Raw genomic sequence first — 7,560 nt, 5'->3', positions numbered from 1 at the left:
GGGAGAAAAAGAGCGAAGGGATCCACAGTGGAACTGCCTCCAGAAAAAAAGAACACTGGAAGAAAAGAAATGGGACTAGGGAAGAAAATTAGAAAGAGAGGAACAAAGAGGGATCCAGGTGGTGAGGGCTGGTTATGATGTACAATTTTGACACCTGTAAAAAGAAGTTTTTAATGTGTTTTCCAGGCAAAGGGAATGACAAATGCAAAAAAGAACTTTTTACACCACCACACAGCTACTTTTTTCTCTGTTGTTATTAGGGTTTTGTTTTCAGTGTGTGTGTCGGGGTTGTGTGTGTTTTTGGTGGGGTGGGTGGTCCCTGTGTGTTATTCTAAGGGGAGGGCTGGGTTTTCTCCTTCAGGCTTCAACTGCTGCATCTTCCTGGTATTACCAATGGGAATCATCTAGACATGACCACCACCCTTGGTGGCTCCACGGCCTATTCTAGGACTTTTAGGCAAGAGGCTGGAAAGAGAATGAAGGAAAGATCACCACCTGGCACAAGTGAACTCTTCTCAAGTGCTATCAGTAAGTGGCGAGATGGTTTAAGTCTTACCATGTAGCTCTGGGTGATAGCGGTGGGCTTTCCAAAACATTATGACTTCACACAAACCAAGAATAGAGAGGAAAACCTTCCCTCTACCTCTTCTAATGTACCTCTTCTTCTGGTACATTACTTGTGTGTCCTTTATGTTCTGTTAGCGTAGCTTTGTTTAAATGTGAGCAAGCTGAGTCCTCTGCAAAATTCATGCACTGGCAACATGTTAGACAAAGAATGCACCCCACCCCAATTTGTTTTTATCCAGAAAAAATGTAAACCTTGGCATTGCTGTGACCGAGGACCTAAGACTGGTTGCTTATACAGGCCAGCAGCTCATACTTTTGAAACACAAGTCAAACCAGTGTTTGTAGATTTCTTTCTAGCAACATGTTTGGGCAATTACTCTTGTCTTCAACCAAACCCCTTTCCAGCCCCAGTACATACAGATCCAGAATCCATAACTAGCTGGGGTTCAGCAAAAGTAGCTTGGCTTCCATCTCTCTCCCCTCCAATGAGGTTTATGATAAAGGAGGGGTAGGATTACATCTTCTTCCTGCAATGTGCACAGGAAGCAATCATATTTTAAAAGTTATTTAAAAAATAGTATGTATCTGTCACATTCCAAATTGTAGTTCATGTATTATTCTGCAAGGAACTACATCAAACAAATTGATCATAAGTAAATCTAAATTTAGCTGTTTTTCCCCAACTTAATAAATGCCTAAATCATATTAGCAGCATTCAGATAACTCAAGCTTTTTTTCTTTTTTAATCCAGCTGAACTATTAGCTGAAATGCCCCAATCTGCAGAAACACATTCCTGTATTTGAAACAGAAAAGGCTTTGAAGAGGTTAGAATCACATTATTTTTCATTTACCCGTTAACACCAAAGGAAGAAAAGAACTGTTTCAGCCAAATTAACACCTTATTGTCACACTTAAACATTAGTCCTCACACTAAGGCAGACACACATTAAAATTCTGAATTGCAACTCAGGAGCCCTTTAGGACAAAGAATTTTTGTTTTGTAAGAGGCACCAGGTGTCATGTCTCACATATTAATTTACATTTGTGGTGACAGGGATTGTGCTGAATGCTGCAGACACAAGGCTGAGTGAATAAGACATGGTTTCTTCCTTTCAGGACCCTGGCATCCAAGGGGGCAGCTAGTACAGGAAGGTGAGTCCTGGGTTGGTGGGGTCACAGGATGCTGTCTGTAAATTACCCCAAAGTGCCAGGAGTCCAAGGTACCCCAACTTCCTCAGCTCTTCTGCAACCACTTTTGCCAAGGACAACATGGTCCACCAAAGAAGTCTCCAACTAACAAAGGAAATTCTTTACAGAAACATTTATTTACAGGAAAAAATGAGAGGTATGGGTGAAGGGGAATGAACTTGTCCCAGCTAGAGGGAGATAAGGAGGGTGAGTTAACTCTTGGAGAAGGTGCTGTGGGGAGAAGATATGTATCTTTTGCTGTAAGAGGAAGATCCAGAAAATTATCATTGAAGGGTTATTTCTTTTCCTTGCATTTCTGGAAAAACAAGCCTCTTAATATCTTATTTTCTAATCCACATTCATGTGACATCTTTTTCTGAAAGTGAATAAAATTGACTTGCAAAGAACTTTGCTTGCCCAGGGGTGACACACCTTGTTGTAGCACCTTGCCGTACCGCAAAAAAGAATCGAGAAAACCTCACTCCAAATGTCTTACTGTCCATCTCATCTTGCTGACAAAAGCGTGCTGATCCTCAAATGGAGAGAGGGCTGTGAGGGTCACAGTTTTCTGCACTCCTTTAAGGTGAAAACTGATGCTTTCCTGCCAGGTCATTGCCCTTGCCCAGGCTTGTGGCCTTTGGGTTTCTTGTGTAAAGTCTGTTCTTTCCAAGGCTTGTAGTCTCCACAGCTGACTGCAAGTTAGATCCAGTCTCCTGGAGCTTTCTGATGACTTCTTCACGCACCACAAGTAGTGAGTGAGCGCCCTTCTTTGAACTCTGAAGAATGTTTAACTGAGAGCCACAAATTTCTTCTGCTTGTCCTCATCAGTTTCCATGCGGATCTGCAAGCCTGAAGACACTCATTCCATTTAAAAATTATTATTTTCTATCGATTCACATTGAAACAGTATTGGCCAAAGTTGTCAGTCTGGCTCTAAGGCTAGCTGGTCAAGTTGCTTCTCCACAAACAGTGGAATATTTCTTAATTCACAGCCATTGTTCGTAACTCTTCAACTACTCTAATCCTTACCTTCAGGGATTCCCCCATATGAATGAACTGAGCAGAATAACACAAAGCAATAAGAGAAAGACCTGAGTTTTCAGCAAATGTAATTCTTAACTAGTTAGAAAGCATTCAATAGTCATTTTTAACCACGTGCCAGTAAGTTTGGTTTCATATGAAAATTCTGATTTCATTTGCCAAAGATCAGACATCTCAAATGAAAGGAAAAAAATGCTGTTACCAATCTACTTCTCTAAAAGAGATGTTCAGAGTGCTTTTTTACATACATCAGGAGAGTGTGTTGTGAATTTTGCAGGTTGGTTTCAGCATAGGATGCTTGTAGCATTAGGATGCATTCAGCTGCCAATAACAGAACCCAGTCTCCCAGGGCCTTTAAGAAATAATGATGCTTAATTTTCTTACCTGGAGGAGGCAGTCTCAGCAGTGCAATGATGTCATCAAGGACCCAGACTCTGTCTGTCCTGTTCTGCCATCTTTTGCCACTTCATGGCTATTGCAGCTTCAAATATCAAGTCCTCACAGGGCTGCATTCGAAACAAGAATGAAAGGGCTGAGGTAAAATCCTTTCTTCTTGTGAAGTTCTGTGGTTTTTTCCCAGGAAAACAATTTCAGGAAGTCTCCCAACAGAGCTCTGCTTTTGTCTCATCTGCCAGATATGGGCCACAGGCCAGTTCCTAGACCAATCAGAGGCAAAGGGAAATGGGAAAAGCCCAACCACAAATTATTCCCTTGTGGCTTGCGTGAGAAGCTTAGCTTGTGAGAAGCTTAGCTTCTCAGATTCCTAGAGGCCCATAAGATTGCATTTTCTTTCTGATATGATAGGACATCTGAGTAACTGAATGTGAAACATCATGGGAACAAGATTGTTGTTGCTAGTTTCAAGGAAGTACAGATATTCAAACTCAAATTAGATATGGGGATTGACCAGTTGACAACTGAAAACTATGCTTTCTACCTATTGTTAAACTGTCCTGAATTATTGACTTGGGGCACATGAAGAGCTTTTTATTTTCCAAATTCACAGTTTTGTAAAGTGGTCACATGAATTTTGATGCACAGTATGAACCATGTTGTAAATTTCTGAAACCCTCTTTGGCAGGCAAACCTTAATATGTCTGCATTAGAAAGTATTTTCCTGTCTGTGTTCAGTTTCAAGAGAAAACAATGAAATTGAAATCAAATTATGTTCACCCAGAGAACTCATAATCCCTGGAAATTTAGAGGTGAGTCCAACATCTATCCTAGGGAGATCTCAAAATTTCCAGCGATAGGAAAAATATTTGACAGTTTACTCTTCAAGAAAGGAATAAGGATGAAGAGAAGAACTACAACCAACTCTGCCAACTAGAATTGGAATTGCAAGCTCTCCCCAACAAAAGGTATCCCACAACTCAGTCAGTTAATACCTAGGGACACCAGGTCTCACCAGACTGTGGACACAAATGAAGTCATGTTCCTATCAAAGAATGCATAGTTTCCTTTGTTGACACGCTCTTCCCCACCCCCTAAAAGTCTCACTCAAATATTTCTGGGAATCTCCAGAGAGAAAGCTTACATCCATGTTCTCTCATAAAAGTTTGCTAGCCACAGTCATCACACAGCATCTATCTTGTCTTTCCTCTCCTATTTGGCTCCACATTGCCTAGTAACTCTAAAGTAACCCTAAAGGGCATCTCGCTTGCCTCTGCTCATGATAACAATGTTGGGAACATCAATGCCTCTGCTAAGGTTACTATTTTTTAATGCATAACAAACTCAGTTCTCCAGGCTAAGCTAAACTAGCACAGCAAGAACAAAAGCCAATGTCTCAGTCAGTGGCTTGCCATGACAAATGTTTATTTCTTACTGCCACAAAATCTAATAAAGATCTGGGCACCCTTTAGGGCAACTATTTCACTTCTAAGTGTTGCTATACGTGAAATAGTTGCCCTAAAGGGTGCCCAGATCTTTATTAGATTTTGTGGCAGTGTCCTGTAGTTGCCCCATTAGGAGCAGGAAACCTCCCTCATCAAGCAAGCAGGCTTACAGGGACACTCACCAGATAAGGGGCTTAATGGCTCCTCACCAGCTCTTCTCTGCTTTAGACTTCGTGTAGCCAGAGCCACGGGCCCACTCAACTGCAAGAGGGCCAAAAAGTGCATAAAGAGGGCCATAAAGGCTAAGAGAACAGATTTTGGTGAATGCTAACAATATCTACTTTACAGGTAAGTGCTGGGTTCTTGGAAAAAATGGAAACAATAACCCTTCTCCAACTCTGTGCTCTGTTTCATCACCCGATCCTCAAATCAGTACTGCTTATGCCCAGAGTCCCCCAGACTTGCTCGTGAGTAAGCTCCTTTGTTTAGTTCTAATTTCTCTTTCTATAGGAGTTTCAACAAGTCCAAGATTGGGGGAAAATGCTGTGCCATCTCTCATTCTCTCTGATTTTTTTTTTCTTTTTCCTGACAAATTCACATACACCCCCAGTTTTCTCCCATTCCTCCCTCAGACAGTGTCCGACTTGTTCACTACTGTATCATAAAAATCACAGCCCAGTGCCTGGAACTCAGAAATGTGTTGATGAGTGGATGAATGGATGGATGAATAGATGGATGGATGAATGATGGTTTCCTCTCTACCCACAGATGAAGCTCAAAGGGAGCCTGTTTCCACTTTCTATTGACGCTCTGAACTTCTCCTGTCACCTTGACCCTAGTTGTGGTCCTTCTGTCTTAGATACTATTTTTGCCTCTTTTGGGCTCCATTTGGATTGGGACCTTGTTTAGGATTAAGTATGGAAATGTCAGACTTTCAGTTTGGGGGCTGAAATCCTACCACTCAGACCTCTTCAGTGATTCCTGATTGAGGAATGTGTGCATGAGAACAATAACCAAATGGAAAATAAAATACCTTTTTATTAACTGATAGGCACCCAATTGTCTCCCAGCGCAGAGATCTTTGTCAAGCCAAATCAGATTATGCTGTTTAGGCCTGGAATCCTAAAGAAGCTTCCATCGTTTCCATCACTCAGGGGTGATGGAAAGGTCTGGAACAGACCAGAGACAGTTTATGCAGAGCACATATGTAGAAGAAAGAATGGTCAGACCCTGACCCAGTGAACTGAAATAGGGGACTGTTATTGCAAAAGAGGGAACATCAGCTTAGAGACTCCATTCTCTAGTTAAATGTGTTCAGTAATTACCCTGTGCTTTGAGCACTTGAGTAATTCTTCCTCCCTCAGAAAGAAGCTAGTCAGAAGGGTAGACAGAGGGTGTGGGAGCAGCAGAAATGCCCTCTCCCCTACAGGCCAAGGCGGAAACGGAAGGAGAGCTGGCTGAAAGTTGTCTATCTTCTCTTCCTCCCTTACATGACTAGCTCTTCTCTCCTCTTCACCTTAAATGTTATCTTCACTTCTGCCCTTGCCCAGGCCTTTCAGTCCTTTATGCTGCTCACACCCATTCCACTCCATGACACACTGTCTCCAATCTAGATCAGTGCCCTCACTCTACCTGCTTGCTAGAGAGACAAGGTCAAACTCTAGGCTTATTACTGCACTTTTGTATAAAGTCATTTTTCAAAATACAGAACTTGCTATACGTTAACACTGGCATATGGATAAACTTTTTCTGTGTACACATGGATTTATGATCAAGTGGCCCACTATTGAAAATTCTTGGCAATCTTACCACAAAGAATAGCCTATAGCTAGTTTCCTCTGCTGAACTAGGGTTCCCATCTCCTTAACATATTTGCTATAAAATAACAAAACGTTCATCCATAATAATGAAAAAAAACTGGGAGAAAACAAGACTATGAAGGGTTGGCCATGATATAGACAGTGTGGGAGGAGAGCTTTGGATGGTGCGAAATCAATATTGCCCTGCCTAGCTTCTTTCTCTCAACTTCTCCCACTGTCTCCCAATTATATGCCATTATTTTCCCACTCACCTTTACTCTTGCAAGCTTGAATGAGTGTGAATAGTCTCTGGCTTTGCCATAAATATCAGCCTATTTCGATAGTTCTGTGTTAACACAGATCTTCTTTGTTTCCAACTAATAGTGCTGTTTATCTAACAGTTCTGTCAACAAAATTTTAGAATAGACAAATAGAGTGTAAAATGCCTCAAAGCTTTCTCACTACTGCAGAAATTTTACAAGGAAAAAAACCTAAAGAGTTAAAAGAGTTATAAGTAGTGGTACAGACACTCCACCACAGAAGATGGCAAATAAGCACACCAAAAGATGCTCAGCATTATTAGTCATTATGGAAATACAAATTAAAACCACAATGAGATACTATCACACACCCAGTAGAATGGCTAAAATTTTTTAAAACTGACTATAACAAGTGTTGGTGAGGATGCAGAGCAACTAGACTCTCATATACCCCTGTTGGGAATATAAAATGGTACAGTCACTTTGAGAAACAAGTGGAAAGTTTCCTGAAAAGTTAAATATACACATATCATTTGATCAGATCCAGCCATTCCACTCCTAGGTACTTATCCCAAGAAAAATGAAAACATACATCTACATTAAGACCTGTGCATGAATATTTATAGAGCTTTATTTGTCATAGTTAAAAACTGGAAACCACTCAAATGTCCATCAGCAGCAAATGGATAAATACAGTGAAGAATATCCATATCATGGAATACTACTCAGCAATGAAAAGGATGAATATGGATGAATTTCAAAACACTTATGCTTAGTGAAAAAGGCCAGACCAAAAAAAAGAGTATATATTGAATGATGCCATTTATGTAAAACTCTAGAAAATGCAGACTAATCTCTATAGTGAC

The sequence above is a fragment of the Balaenoptera borealis genome (genome assembly GCF_965194805.1).
Source record: "Balaenoptera borealis genome assembly, chromosome: 8".
NCBI classification, from domain to species: Eukaryota; Metazoa; Chordata; class Mammalia; order Artiodactyla; family Balaenopteridae; genus Balaenoptera; species Balaenoptera borealis.
The sequence above is the reverse complement of the archived record's forward strand: the minus strand, read 5'-3'. Positions refer to the sequence as shown.